We start from the raw sequence: 16778 nt of genomic DNA on the forward strand, positions 1-16778 counted from the left end.
GGGCTGGGATACAGTTACCACTGTAATCCTTTAAAAACCTAATTTACAACCTTTTTATAAGCAACAATTCTGATTAAGAACCTCTCCTTTCAAGAGTAAAAAAAAATAACCTCTACATCAACCCGGGATGCCTGGTCGTATTTAAGTTTCGTTTACAAGAAAGCTGACCCGAATCAGTTTCAAGGCCACCAAAACCAGAAATTTTACAAGCCCTTATCTCCCTAAACTGTGTAGACTTATGAAAAAAGCCGGAAAACAAAGGAGGAAGCATATTTGTGCAGAAATGTAAACCCGGGTTGGCACTTCACCTCTTTTTATATGGAAATTGTCAACTTAGCTATAGTCAGGTCAACCCGGCTCTCGAAAAGGGTTACCCAGCAAAAAACGGGTAGACCCGGGTTGAGACCTTTCTTGAATGTAAGTTGACTGAGGAAGGGTCACCAGTTACGGTTATTCATCCGGGGCTAGAAAATGGTTTTCAAACAGTTGTCTCAGCCGTTTCACAACGCGAGTCCATCCAGCTATATTTAAGCCTGGCAAAATTAAAGTCAAGGATTAATCGTTCCGCAGATTTAAAAGCTGAGCAAATACGCATAAAAAAAGGGTTAAACGAAAGAAAAAGCTTGCATACATACTGTAAATGTGCTGCATAATTACGCACTGTTCTCATAAAAATATCATACAAGTTAGTGATAAAAAACAAGCATTCCATTAGCCGCTGGATTTTCTCAAAAAAATAATAAATAACAAAACTTCGTAATAGCAAAGAGATATATTTTCATCAAGTTTAGGAAATAATAGAGCTGTCTGTCACGGTCGGTCACGCAATCTCTTGTTTGATTTCCGAAAAATTGCAATGTTTAACGCACTTTCACATAGCACAACCTAATTTCCCCAGAAAAAAATTATATCAGCTAAGAACCCATCTCTTCTGCATTCTAAGTAATAAATTTCATTTGATTTATGATAAAGGTGATTGGGTAAATTATTTTTTTGAAGTTTACTGGTGAGTTCCATGGAAAAACTGAGGGCTTCCTTTCAGGTCTCACTCAATACCTTATTAATTGTTTTTCAAATGTCGTAGGAATTAAAAAACAAAACCTACAAACGTTGCAGATGAGCTGATTGCAGGTTTATAGTTACGGCAAGCCGATAGCTTCAAAATGGCTAATTTTTGAGCCAAATTTTTCAATACCTGGCCCCGAAATCAAGTATTGTCATTTTCTGCTGAAACAAAACACCATTTCACAAATGAACCACATAGCAATAAATAGTTCAATATGGAATAGAAATAGCCAAAGTTTGAGCGATTTTGAAATTTACCGCTCAATTTTTTATTTTTGTGGGCAGACCAATCCGGTCAGTACAAAATGCAGACTGCAGACTGCAGACTGCAGACTGCAGACCGGGTGCAAAATGCAGACTAGGTACAAAATACAGACTGAAGACTGGGTAGGAAATGCAGACTGAGAATTTATACTCTTTTTTTCGTCTGATACGTATCTTGGCCGCGATGATCAATGTGTAGACTGTATGTTGAAGAGTTCTCGAGGACAAGCACAAGGACGAACGCAAATGCGCGGCTTACCAATATGGCTGCCTCTGATGCTTTTCTGCGTGGTCACAGCTTGTGTTGAAATTAACCCGCTACGGGTCCCCTAGGTGTGAACATTTCGGTTTCTCGATTCAAGTTTCGAAAATGTGACTTGGGGTTATTATTTTTATTAAACCACACAAAAACTTTATTTCTTTCCACGTGAGTTTCTGAACTTCATTGAAATTAAATTTGACTTTCACCAAGTGGGGAGGAGTAGCATGCGAGACTACTTCTGTTCACGGTCCACAATGCAACTTCCGTCTACGGAATACAACTTCCGTCCACAGTCGACAACTGCCGTCAACATCTTCTTCACCACAATACCTCATTCATTGCTTTCAGCATGAATGAGCTAAAAAGGAGGATTCAATTTCCCTCTATTCATTACATTTCATACCATCAAAGTTCTTTTTAGGAATAAAGTACTTTTTTAACAACTGTGGTTGTAGTTCTTGTATCCCCAGCTTCAAACTTTTGAGTTTGAAGCTGGGGGAGTTTTAAGTTTTAAGTTTGAAGCTAAATTTGAAGCAGAACATCTTTCCAGATGTGGTTGTTAACCATATCTGGAAAGATATTCTTCCCATAAGATAGGAGAGGGGCTGGGTTTTTATGATATTCTTAAAATATTGGTGATATGAATTTAGAAATTGGAAGGGAAGAGGGGAGTCCTTCATTCAAAGCCATGTGATTTGTGATTTCTATTAGGAGAAATATCAGTTTAAAGTCTTCAATGTCAAATAATAGTGAACGCGCCTTAACAAGTTGTCAGGAGTCTTTTTTGCTTCAGTGAAACCAACCCTCATTGATGGCAATTTGATGTAGGCTGGCGGTGAAATACATGTTCAGAATAATCCGGCATTCCTTTTTTTCAACTCTTTTTCTCTTGATATGAAGACATTTTGACAATAAGTGGTACAGAATGTGCAATTATTTCACCTTTGTTCAGTTTTCCCTTCTAACTCTAAGACTGCTTTCTTTTCTTGCTTTTTTTTGTACCGAGTAACATCTTACCAATGGTCAAATATCGAAAACGGTTGTGGGGAACCTATGTATTACCACTTAGGTATCTGTGCACGTGTTATTAGTAATCTAGCAAGCAAGCAAGCAAGAGTTTATTTCTATCTTTATGAAAGTTTTAGTTTTCCTCCCTTTCACCAGTTTTGATTGTATCTTAATCTCATTCGTGTTTGTAATTTATTCTTGATTACTGAACCGTTGGTTCAGTGTATTCGTCCAATGTCTTTGTTATGTAATATTCTAGTGTGTTTTTTACGTAGGATATATACATTTAATAAACTGTCTAGTCCTAAAACAAGCCCCTGTCTCTTGTGGCGTTAAGGATAAACTCAAAGGTTGCTGACCGCTCGGAGTTTCTTGTCGTGGTTTCCCCTCTTTTTGTCTTCGTGGGGGCTACTATTCCTTACAAGACAGCTTATTTAGAGCAAGATCTCGATCATTTCAACCTCGTTCAAGCCAATAAGGTCACATTTAAACAGCGATATCTCTATACAGGTATTTACTGAGGCGCTTACCATAATTCTGACACGGATGGGGCTTTGGGGGTGAAGCTGCACGGTTTTTTTCAGTTTGACTGTAAATATATGAAAATCATATATGTGAACAGCGGATAAAGACATGAATATGAAAGCGATCTTCGCAGTAATGAACACTACTTGAGCGGTAGTGAAAATAAGGCCTAAAAAATAGACAAATTCAGGCCTGTACGGGATTTGAACCTATGACTTCGGCGATACTGGTACAGTGCTCTACCAACTGAGCTAACAAGCCAACTGGGAGTTGATGTTAGTTCCATATAAACCCGTGAAGTGATAAATAAATGACTGTGAATATATGAAAATCATATATGTGAACTGCGGATAAAGACGTGAATATGAAAGTGATCTTCGCAGTAGTGAACACTACTTAAGCAGCAATGAAAATAAGACCTGAAAAAAATTCAGGCCTGTACGGGATTTGAACCTATGACCTCTGCGATACTGATGCAGTGCTCTACCAAATGAGCGAACAACCCATGGGAACTGGTTACTGTGTTGGTTCCATATGAACCCGTAAAACATTACTTTGAATGATGAAATGCTGCACAACTTGGTTACAACCACTCAGTCTGAGTATATCCTGGCTGTGGTGTGATGGTCATATGGCACTCGGTCTTCAAATCCCATGCAACGAACATGAAGTGTTTCCACTCAGACTTGAGGGTTTTAACTTCCACTTGATCTGTGGTACCAAAGTGGTCTGCAAGTGTGACTTCATGGTTCACCCCGTAGCTCTTAAAATCAGTGGCTTCCTTTGCAGGGAGACGTTGCAAATGAAAGATTAAAAGGGCTTGAACAAGTGGCAGGGAAGGGAATCTTGCTTAGTTTAGTTTTTAACTCCTCATGATGATAAAAACTGTAATAAAACTCTTCAGTATTGGCTACAGAAGAGTTTTTTAAGGGAATCTAGGGACCAGTCTGGGGGATGGGGAGGGGAGGGAAGAATTGACGAGGTCTGGAACCTGGAACAAAGTTGTTGGTTCTCACAACTTGCAAAACGATCAACACGCAACTCTAGTCAGCGGTATCTTCAAGCAGCTAACAACCTCCGTTGTTGTTCCTGATGTTTTAAGCAAATTTTTGAAGATAGCTAATCTTTTCTTCTTCAGATGAAGTTTACGATGTCAGCATCAGTTGAAATTATACTCTATTGAACGTGACTGATAATTTTGGTTTAGGAAAATGAGCCGAAATTGAAAGAAACGACGGTAAACTACTTCGCCGGTCGATTGAAGAATAAACGCGTTTGAACAGTGAGTCAGTAAAACAATACGCCAGAATCCTATGGGCCTACCCGGTATCTTATATCTTCTCTTGAAGTTTCCAGGTATGACTGCTCGCCCCACGGTTCTTCCCAAACGTTTCAACCTCCTCAGTTTAGCGTAAAAATTAAAAAGAAAAGTAATTTTCAACTCTTGTTGAACCTGTAATTTTTTTTTAACTTTTTCTCTTTTGGCTATTGTTTCATGATTGTCCTCTGGCTGGAAATACACGGCGTCTTTAATTCGGCAACCTCTGCTGTAACTGCAATGTGGGTGTCCTTAAGAAAACTTGAGATACATGGATTTCATTTTAACAACACAGAAATAAATTCCAAAGTGAAACATCAGTCAAGTTTTCTCTTTAGTTTAAAAGTTGAGTTGATGTTGTTATTGGCTATATTAAGTAGGTTGAAAAGTTATAGATGATGTTTTCTCATGTTTGCAAATAATTGAATTTACTGGGAGGTGGAGGTGTTGCATCATGTTAACATGAAACGCAACGTTAAATTTTATTGATATGTAAAAGGTTTTCATTTGACTATCTACTAGCAATTATTTGTATTCAGTACATTTCAACCCAACCATTTTCTACAACTTGTAGACACTATTACAAAATAATTATTCAGGGAAATGGAAAATCTGTCACACGTACCCCTTGTAATAAGTTGACAGGATTGAGTGGGGTCTATGCGGGAATGGTTTCTCTTGTCTGTATCATTAATTTGCGAATCGCTCCTGTTGGCAATGTTTTGGTGAGGTTGCATGGGCTGTTAGGGCAAAGGAAATGAGGATTTTAGAAGGGAAAGAAGTTCAATGACTTTTGTCAACTTGGAAAACTATCATCGTGAAAGCCATACTTGTGCCTGGTAACACATTCTTATTCTGATAGACTAGCTTTAAGAAGGTTGCAACATTTTATTTCATAAATTTGATGCATAGTCTGTGCACAAAACTTAAATTTGAACATACTTTTATAGTAATACCAATTCCTACTCATAATAAAATGTTGGGAGGATCAGAGGAAAAACTAAATAGATGTGCCATACATCTGCAAGATGTCATGTAATTATTTTAATTATATGAATATTAACCGTTACCAGGAGATCTAAGAATGTTCAAAGGAAAATAAAATTTGGTTGAAAAATTAGAATTCATCATAGGCTAGAAACACAAGATTCTTAGAAAAAGAAACGTGTACTAATGAAAAAGCTAGGCAAAAATTTTAACAACACCTGCCTGTACCTGTACAATACTAAATAGTAAAGTCATTGGAAGTTGTCATTATCCTGGTTTTATATATGGAAAACACATGCACATACAGATTTCCTATAAACCTATAGTTTAAGCCTGTGATGACTTCAAAATTCTGATGCACACCTTAAAAGGAGAACAAATAAGTCTCAAGTTTCTCTTTATTCAATTTAGGTTAGTGAGGTAAGATTGAGTGAAACATTCATACAACAACAGGTTCAAGAAATGTTCACCACTAATTTATAAGGTCAGCCTACCTGGAACAATCACCCTCATGTACAAATATGACCAGATTTGTACCGATAATGCACAAAAGAACTATCTGTGGTAAGAGGGCAGGCTTTCCTTTCTTCAATTAAAGAAATACTGAGGTTATCATCTTTCCACAAGCTCAGTGGACAGTGAGAAGATATGGTTTGCACAACTCTCTTTTTTTATTTTTTTAACCCATAAAACTAAGGCATTTACTCTTGCTTCATGCATTATGTGGACACCAATTAATTTGATGCTCATGCATCAAAATACATAAAATGTTGTCTTCATCTATGTGCTCTAAACATTACAGGGAGAGAGGCAGGTCAAAATAAAAACATGAATTAAAATAGGAGAGCCCCCATTAATTTCAGTCCTAGTTAAAGGAGGATCCTGGCTTTTCTAGATTCCCACCCTTTAAAACTCACATATCTTGTGAGCAATTCATTGTATTAATGTTAAGTTTGGGTATGAGTATTGGTAAGAAACACCATGCATTTGAATGAAAGCTCGAGCAAGAGTATTCAATGCAATCTAAGTAATAACATTACTTGTTGCAATGTGGTAACTTACACAGCAAAATTATATCATCACACAATTCCAAACAAAGGAAGTCAGGTTATTGACTCACCTGCTTCAACTTTTGATGGCTCAAGGTACAGAGAATAGCCAAATATGGTAAACAGTTACAATTAATATAAAGTTGAATGTTTAAAAACTAAAAGATATACATTACAATCATCAGAGTCTACGCATCCCAGAAAATAAAGGGTCAATTACCATCATAACTTCTCTAAATGTTAATGCTTATCTCATAGCATATGACTGTACAGGTCATGTTGAAGGTTCTTGCATGGGGACCAACATTTCAATTACCTCAGCAAACTGTAATCATCAGAATTGCAAGCCAAGGTGTATTTACCAAGTGCTTAGTTTCCAAATTAGTCATGTAATTGTTACAGTGGAGTTCACTCCTTTTTGAGGCTATCTTCAGCTTGATCATTCCGTTACATGTGAAAACATCAAATGTTAATCACATATTCAAACAACTACTTGAATTAAAGGTTAAAATTCTTTTAATAACCTGCTTCCTTTAATTGTGCTCCATAAAATGGTATTGAGAAAGGAAGAGAGTTCTTGATACATTCTATGTTGAATAAAACTTTGTCGTGAATGTTAATTACGACAGCAAAGAAAACATATGTGAAGCTATAATAACAAACCATACTGAAGCATAATATGAATAAATTTAAACTCACCCAGTTTGAATGTAGAATCCAAAATCTAATTAACTTCTTGCTGAATACGAAAAAGCTCGATGTGTTTTCCCTGCTTCTGTCATTTTAAATATCGCAAATCAAAAAGGCCACCACTTCAGAGTGATTTTTTTGATGATGTGCACTTTTTCTTATGGGAATCTATTTTTAGCATCCATTTTTTACCAGCTGACATTTGAGAAGAATCAAGTCCACACCAACTGGTAATTTGACACATAGCAGGCAAACCCTACAGCTGATAACTTTTATTTTATCAAAAATATGAAGGGCACTAGAGGAAATTAGCTAGCACAATTCAAGTTTCCCTTTTTAAGTATTCTGTGAAGTTTTTCCTATCATATGGTAAAGTTTACAGTTTCCTTCATTTCACTGTCTTCTGTTCATTTGTTTGTTAGCTTTCCTAACGGCCTTAACTATTGTTGCTAACAAATGCAACGAGCATATGAAATATGTACAGTTATTAACACCTTAAACCCTGAGAGAGACTGGCATCTAATTTATCCTTTCAATATCACCCCTGAATCAAACATCGAGGTAATGAGAGTAAAGGAAATGATGGTCAACTGAAAAACCTCTTGACTATTAAACAAATTCTCCTTGTCAGCACATTAGGAAATGTATAGAGAACAGTGGGGAGAATATATATATACTGATGTTAGGGTGTAAAGGGTTAAAGACATCATGAAATCAGTTTTAAGTATGTAGAGTATTGTTTGAATATATGATTAGGGTAAGTGCAAGTGCCTAATAAACATCATTCTATGGTCTTCTACTCTTCTACCTTGGAGGGTACCTTGTGTACACAAAAGTTGAAGTTCAGTGCCTTTAGTAACTGTTTTGGCCACAAAGATCAATAAAGAACAACAGCCACACCAAAAAAATATTTTTAAAGACACCTCTACAATGGTAGGTACACACAACTGACCTGTTTGAGTGAAGCATGTCAAGAATTAAGGTATGATTGCCAATTTGCTTTTCATTACTTGCAAACAGGTTATTAACTGGATATTCGCCTTTTTACTAATGCCTTTTCTTGTTCTCTTTCGCTTTCTTCTCGCTGTATTCTGCCTATTTTAGCGTCCTTTCTAACTTTCTTCTGCGTTTTCCTCGACTCGCTTTACACCTTTTACTGGTCGCTCTGCCTCTTTCTTTCCAGCCTATTTTCACTCAAAATCCCCTCTCCACGAACTTAAATGATGTCAATTTCCTTAGGTTGAAAAGTTTTAGCTTTGCCGGTATTGTTGCTTTGCGAGTTGATAAGAAACTACAAAATACTAAGAATTACCGTTCAACTACAACCTCAACAGTTTGATTTCCCGCTCAAACGCGGGTTGCAAATTATTTGCTTACACGGTTTCACATCTACCAGCCCACTTGAAACCCTCGTGTAATTCCTAACCGTGTGCCCGCGGTACGCAGCACTAAAGGTCGGCACTCGACTATGCGCGCCTCATTGTCGTCTGCCGGTGTCTCCTGGCGCACATTAATGGGGTATCCAAGTTATGCACGCAATTGCGCCTGCGCATTACCTTCTCCCTCGCCCTACCATTACGTAATGGCTAAGATAGTGTTACGGGAAAATTTACTGACTTTTCCGTGTGTTGTTATTCGGAACATATTTATTCGTTAACTTTCACATTTAACTATATTCAATTTGTTCGAGTTAATTCAAGTTCTTTCATCCTAGTAAATCAAAAAATGTATAAAAACCACAGTAGCTTTTGGAATAGATTCTTGTTTGTTACTCGCCTTCATCATATGCACCTGCTTGTCGGCACTCTTGTTATTTATTACTGGTTTTTTTTAGGTAAATATAAGTGTTAATGGCCTTTCTGGAAAAATTGGTTTTCATGGTAGTTAGCACCTGAGTTTATACTCGTAACTTTAATTTCTTTTCATACGATAGTTTCCACACCAACCTTGCATAGATAAGCAGAAACTTTTAATTGCTTTTCCGTTTTTATTTTTACTAAGCTGCGCTACTGCAATTAAGATAGGTATTATTTTCTATACCAGAGCTGTGAATTCGCACCTAAGTTTCCTACTTTAATGGCCTCGAGTTTATTGCATACGTCTTTTTAATTTTGAGATTATTTTCCTCGTAGAGACAGATGAAATATCTAAGTAGTTTTCGTTTAACTTCAAAGAGACTTTTTCCGCTCCTTTGTGTCCTTATTCAAATATTGCGATTTGTGTAACAATAGCACCTCACACCAGTTAGTTCTTAAGCAAGTACCTTGTATAGCTTTGATGATTACAAACTTGAGTACGCTAGAGGTCATGTCGCTTGTTGACCTGACCTAGAATAAAAGCCTACTGTGGAACCAAAACGCTGTCTCACCCTTGACGTCCGTACAAGCTCACTCGAAGTAGATGGCCGTGCACCAGGAAATCGTGACGAGTTTCCGTTCTCGCAAGCCGAGTGGTCTCTACCGAGTTATTTCCCCCCGTTTTGTACGTCCCCGCGAAGTCTAGTTAGAGTGTGCGAAAACCTATCGTCACAATAGTGCCTGCGGTACAGTTGGCGGCACATGCTAAAAAGTAGCACCTTGTACGGACGCCTGAACGGTCGTGAGTCCAAATTTTTTTCGGCTTGATGGGTTACTACTATTTTGTATAATTATGGGGCTACGCTGCGCGCGGTGCGAGCTCCGCTGTAATTAAACCGTTAAGGAAGTTAGTACTTGGTTCAGTGATTTGGATTCCAGCCAGGCCAAATTCCCCATTCTCTGTAAGGTCGTCACTGTCTCTGGATACGAAAGAGTTACTTTAGTGTAAATTTTTAAACTCTCTTTTACTAGCTTGTCTTCGTACAGGTAAGATAATTTTTCGTATGTGGGTGAATGTTTGTTGATGATAACTTTATTGCAGATATTCGTAAAAAATGCGCACAGCAGCATTTTGTATAATGTACATGTATGTTTGGGAAAAAATATGAACATATTGCAGAGATCTAGACTTGCGTTCACAACAAACACTAGATTTCCTACTGCATGTCCTAAAAATAAATAAGAAGAATACGTGAATGATCGTGTTTTTGGTTAACACGAAACTGCTTACAATCACTTAGAAATGGCAAATGGACTCACCTCTGCCGTGTGCCGTAAATGCTTGGTGCGAGTGTAAAACTTCGAAACACAACGTTAAAGCCACATCTTTGAAAGAGCTTGGGAAAGCTGACTTATTCAGCCAGCATCTTTTTTCTTTACAATGGTAAAACAAATGAAATAGGTCGCCATTTTTGCACTCGGGAAATTTTTGGGTGTGGTTTGGGTTTAGACAGCCTTGGTATAGAGCTGTATATTCTACTTGTCCAGTCAAGTAACTAACATAATTGTCATGTTAAGCAATTGTTTCCGTAGGATGTAGGAACTAGTTAAAGATTACAGTAACTACGACCCCCTCTTTAGAAAACTTTAAGATGTAGGAAATGTAACGGCTTAATTTTTATGAGTGCTGGACTCCAGATCTAAAGGTCCCAGTTCAAACTCTGACTGACTGGAGTGTGTTGTGCAAGACATGTAATAACGTACTAGTGCACCAAACAAATGAAGAACAAGCCGTGATGAGTCGTCCGTACCGAGCACTACAGCACTAACGTACTAGCACACTAAACAAATGAAGAACAAGCCGTGATAAGTTGTCCGTACCGAGCACTACAGTGCAAACGTACTAGCGTACCAAACGAATGAAGAACAAGCCGTGATGAGTTTTCCGTACCGAGTACTGCAGTACTAACGTACTAGCGCACTAAACAAATGAAGAAAAAGCCGTGATGGGTTGTCCGTATCGAGTTCTGTGGTACTAACGTACTACACAAATGAACATGCCGTGGTGAGTGTTTGTACCGAGTACTACAGTACTAATGTACTAGCGCACTAACCAGATGAGCAATCTGTGGTGGATGTTTATACCGACCACGCGAGTATTAATGCACTGGCGCCGTAACAAATGAACAACAAGTCAATGTTAGTTCCCTTTCTGAAAGCGTTTTAGACGGCAAGACTTTTTTTTTTTTTTTTTTTTTTTAAATTTTTATTTTTAAATTACAAACACAATGCTTACAATACAATATGAAACACCACTTACACTAATTACAATGCTTATTTACATTACTCTACTTACAGTCACTAATAATTACACTACTTACAGTCACTAATAATTACACTACTTACAGTATCCAGCTCTATTAACAACACAATCTACTAATTATGCCATTACATACAAAAAGTACTATTTTCTTTTAACATTGCATAGTGACACATACCGGCGATGGCGACGCCCAGTTAATTCTCTAACAAAAATAAACTACAATAAACTAATAAACAAGGAAGAATATGAGATCTAAGTTTATGCATTGGTCTTCCATTCTTTTCCTTAAAAAAAGGGCAAACACAAAATTATATGAGAAATTCCCATCTAATTTGAAAATCGCGAAGCTTTCTGTTTCTTATAGCAATTATTTTTTCAACTTGTTTTTTAACTTCAACCTTGTGCAAAAACAATCTAAATATTGGAGAGGTGTTATTTTTTCTACATTCCCAAATAGTCAATTTCCCTAAAATTATCAAATAATTTAACAGATCATTCCTCTGAAGTAAGCCAACCATAATATCTTTTAAAGACAAAATTAAATCTTCGCCACTAAGATCAAACCACCAGACTGTAAATACGTTCCAAAAAGCTTGCACAAAGGAGCAGTTAAAGAAGAGGTGATACAGATCTTCCGTATAGGTTCCACAAAAAGAACACTTGTCCGAATCACTTAACCCTATTTTGAACAATTTATCATTTGTAAACAAAATGAAATTCAATACTCTGTATTGAAACGACCAAACATACGTTTCGCTCGCAACAAGATAAGGAATAGAGAAAACTTCCTGCGCATTTGAAAGCTCAAAATCCGCTGTCAACTTTTTAAAGCCATTCGGGATTCTCGCTTTACTTGTTATCATCGTAGAATAAAACTGTTTACACTTTGCAGTATATGCATTAAAAGATTTAGACTTATAATCAAAATTCATAGGATCGAGATTACCCGCTGTGGGGATGGGGCAGGAGCTTTTTGATTTCATATTAATAATAGAAGATCTCAAGGCTGTCCAAGTCAGGAAATTAGTGTTAAGTCCTTTTTGCTTAAAGAATTCATAAGAACGCACATTGTCAACATCGAACTGTAAATCATTCAAATAAGTTATGCCCTTGTCAAAGTATGTTTTATAAAAAACAGGTTTATTATTAATTCGTATATCCTTATTATTCCAAATTACATTTTGAGAATAATTCACATCAGAAAAGGAGCATCTAAAATCCGCCCACCATCTTAGAAGCTGTAAGTAAAACTTACTAAGACTTAAGTCAAGATCATTTACATCATAGTTACATCTAAAAAGAAAACATCCTCCGTATTTTTTTAAGTTGTATTTGAGATAAGAAATCTAGGGCCCTTCCTTCTCATCTATGAGACGCGGAATCCAGGACAATCTTAATGCTTTAATATGTAGCTCAAGGTCTGTGAGATTCAGTCCACCATTCTCTAAAGTATTTATCACAGAAAGCCTTGTGACTTTATCAGGGCCTTTCCACAAAAATTTGTAGATCATTTTCTCCATCTGTTTAATAATTTCGGGTGGGGTTTCTATTATTGAGGAAACGTATAATAATTTTGGGATTAGGAAAGATTTAATTATTGTTACTTTGCCAAATAGGGAGAGACCTCTGAGTTTCCATAAATTAATCATTTTTTGAACTTCATTTAATCTATCCTGGAAATTTTGTTTTATAACTTGTTCTTGATCACAGGAGAAGTGAATACCTAGGGTCTTAACACCTGTACACCACTCAAGGTCCAGAGGTGTTTCTAAAGAATTTTTGTTTTTTCCAACCCACATAGCTTTGGTTTTAGAAAGGTTCATTTTTAAGCCAGAACATTTTTCGAAGTCATTAAGGATTTGTATTACTTTTTCGACTGATGAAATATTTGCTAGAGTAGCTGTCATGTCGTCGGCGTACAACAGAGACCTAGTTTCATCTTCCCCGATTTTTATGCCTTCAATATTCTCATTTGTTCTTATAGATATCGCCATAATTTCAATGGCAATTAAAAATAAATAAGGCGACAGAGGGTCTCCCTGCCTAACACCCCTTTCTAGTTGAAAAGGAGAAGAGAAAAAACCATTATTAAGAACACAACCTGAGAGGTTATTGTAAAACGTTTGAATCCACTTCATGAAGGAGGGTCCGAAATTAAAACACTCTAATGCTTTATAAAGAAATTCATGTTCTATGGAGTTAAAAGCTTTTTCAAAATCAATAAACAGTAAAACACCTGGTAACTGTAGTGATTCAGTATGAGCGATAATGTCTAAGATTGAACGAGCTGTTTCCCCAATAAACCTACCCTTCATAAAACCGGATTGATTTGCATGGATTACAGAGGGAAGAACATTTTTTATTCTATTTGCGATGACCTTAGTTGCGATTTTTGAGTCGACATTAATCAACGAGATTGGTCTCCAATTTTCCAAAAACATCCTGTCCCTTCCTTTTTTGTCGATCAAGGTGATGATCGCCTGCTTTTGAGAATTTGACATTTGCCCTAGCTCAAAACAATGATTAAAAACTTCAGTCATTAATTCACCAACAGAATTCCAGAAAATTTTATAAAATTCAAAGGGAATTCCATCATTTCCAGGCGTCTTCCCCGTGTCAAAGGTATCAAGTGCTTTAACACATTCCTCTATGGTTATTTGACCCTCGCAGCTTAATCTTTCCTCTTGCGATAGTCGTGGAATATTCGAATTTCCAAGAAAGTGATGTAATGAGTCAGATTGGTCTACCTTCAATTTGCTACTATATAAGTTCTTGTAATACTCCGTAGCGGAATCCAATATTTTTTGATAGTTTTTAGTAATGACTCCATTTAAACAGAGCTTTCTTATGTGTTTCCTGGTGTAATTTCTCTTTTCTAAACTCAAAAAATATTTAGTACTCTTTTCTCCGTATTCATGCCACCTCGCCCTGGCACGCACAATTAATCCATTAGCCTTTTCCTCATAAAAATTTTCCAAGTCCGCTTTGCATTCATCAAGAATTTTTTCGACCTCCTCACAGGGGGCCTGCTGAAACTGTGCTTGAGCAATTTGCAATTTTCTTTGCAGCATTTCTTCTCTCTCCCTTTTGGTCTTAGCTACTTCTTTTGAGTAATTTATGCAAAAGAGTCTGACTTTATATTTAATCCAATCCCAAGCAACTCTCACATCTGAAAATTCCTCCCCCTCTTTTTTCCATTGGTCTAGCTTTTCTTTCATCTTTTGAACAAAATTTTCATCAGTCAATAAGGAAGTATTCATTTTCCAAAACCCCGGGCCTCGCTGACATTCTTCGATTTCCTGTAGATGTAAGAAAATTGCTGAGTGATCAGACCTTATTGCTGCAATGATGTTGACATCTTTAATCAAGTCCTGAAGTGAATTTGAGATGAGCCAATAATCTAATCTACAAAAAATAAATGGAGATTTTTGGGACCATGTAAAGCTTTTTGCTTGGGGATTTTTTACACGCCATACATCATGCAAATTAAATGTTGTTTGTAATTCTTCAATGCGTTCAACAACTTTCTTCCTTAATACCAGTATCCCACCTTTTTTGTCCAGTAGCGGATTAATGGGACAATTGAAGTCACCACCTATTATTATTTTATCTTCATAAGCGAGACCTTCTTTCCTTAGAACGTCAATTAAATGATCATAGAATTGCACAGCTTGATTATCATTGTTTGGACCGTAAACATTCACTAAAAAATATTTTTCATCATTGATTTGAACTTCAATACTAATATATCTCCCATTGGGATCAATGACTTTTTTAATTATCTTGCAATCAAACCCCTTTCGAAAGAGTATTGCAACACCCCTTGAACCACTACTCCCATGAGCGAGCTCCAGAGGGGCACCCCATTCAGCTTTCCATTGTTTCTCATTGTTTCCAGTTGAATGCGTTTCTTGAAGAAAAATAATATTTGCATTTTGTTTTCTGCACCATGCAAAAATTGCGCGTCGTTTCTTAAAATTGCTCAAGCCTCTAACATTTAATGAAAGCATTCTAAAATCACTCATTTCTGCTATGATTTTTCTTATTTGGTACGGAAAAAACCTGGAAGACCATTTGCCTTATAACACACCTTTGAATAATTATTTGCATCGCTCTACACAAAGAAACGAAAACACTGACACAAAAATATAAACACATAGTAAATAATTTGGCTTGGAAAATAATATCAAATTTCAAATTTTCATCTTTCCTCCTGAAGGAGTGTAGCATCCTTTCTCTCCCCTTCAGCCGCACTCGCTCCAAACCGATAAATATTAACTTAATAACATGATTGACAGTAATTATGGCTTCCTATAAATGTATTTTATCATTTGTCAAAAAAAAAAAAAAAAACGGCAAGACTTGCTATTTTACAAACATAAGCCACTGATTGACGCAGAGCTCATTAAGAACACGCTGGACACTCAAAGTTCACCCATTATCTTTTCCTGAGTTTCCTTTAAAGAGGACACGTGTTTTTTAATTGTTGTCCTCTCATCATCGCCATCGTTTTCTTATCTTTGATGACGCTTTTCTTGAGAAACGGTCGATACCTAATGGCTGCCTGAACATTCTCAAACCGACAAAACGCATAAATTAGCTTATTGGTCAAACGAAGTGAAATAGTTCGTGTTTAACAAATAAGGTCATACTAGCTGAAATATATCAAACCGACAAAACCCACAAACTAGCTGAATTGGCTCAAGTGGTTAAAATGGTCAAATTAGCTAAAATCCTTTATGCCAACAAAATGCAGAAACAAGCATAATCCGTTGAACTGTATAAAATAGTCAAACGAGATGAAATGATTCAACTGGATAACACGCAAAAACTAGCTGAATTGGTTCAACTGCATGGTTAAAATGGTAAAACTGCTAAAATGGTTTAAATAGACAAAACGTACAAACTAGCTGAATAGGCTCAACTGGTTTTAGTGGTCAAAGCTTGTTCTTCATTTGTTTGGTACGCTAGTACGTTAATACCGTAGTACTCGGTACAGACGACTCATTGCAGCTTGTTCTTCATTTGTTTAGTGCGTTAGTACTGTAGTGCTCGGTACGGAAAACTCATCTTATCTTATCAAATTATCTTCTTCTTAACCGATCATTTAATTAATTAACTAATTAATAATTCCTTAGCACAGATGTAGATATAGAGGATATTACATGGCCGCGCGGTGATACGAATTTTATCTTCTCGTGCTGAAAGTATCTCTCACTCGTTCGCTTCGCTCACTCTCAGCACGAGAAGATAAAATTCGTATCCCCAGGCGGCCATGTATTGTTCTATTTATTTTATACATAGTGATGAAATTCCTACATAAAAGACAACTTTTTGTTAATGAACTTTTAAAAGAACCAGCCGCGCGCCTAAGCGGGAAGCTCTCATGTAATTGGCTAATCATGTTAGTAACCATGGCGACACCAATATCTTCACACGTGAAAGATAAAAATAGTATCTTAACTGCGCGCGATGAAGATATGATTTTTTA

This window comes from Pocillopora damicornis, chromosome 14, assembly GCF_964200805.1.
Source record: "Pocillopora damicornis chromosome 14, jaPocDami1.2, whole genome shotgun sequence".
In the NCBI taxonomy this organism is placed as follows: Eukaryota; Metazoa; Cnidaria; class Anthozoa; order Scleractinia; family Pocilloporidae; genus Pocillopora; species Pocillopora damicornis.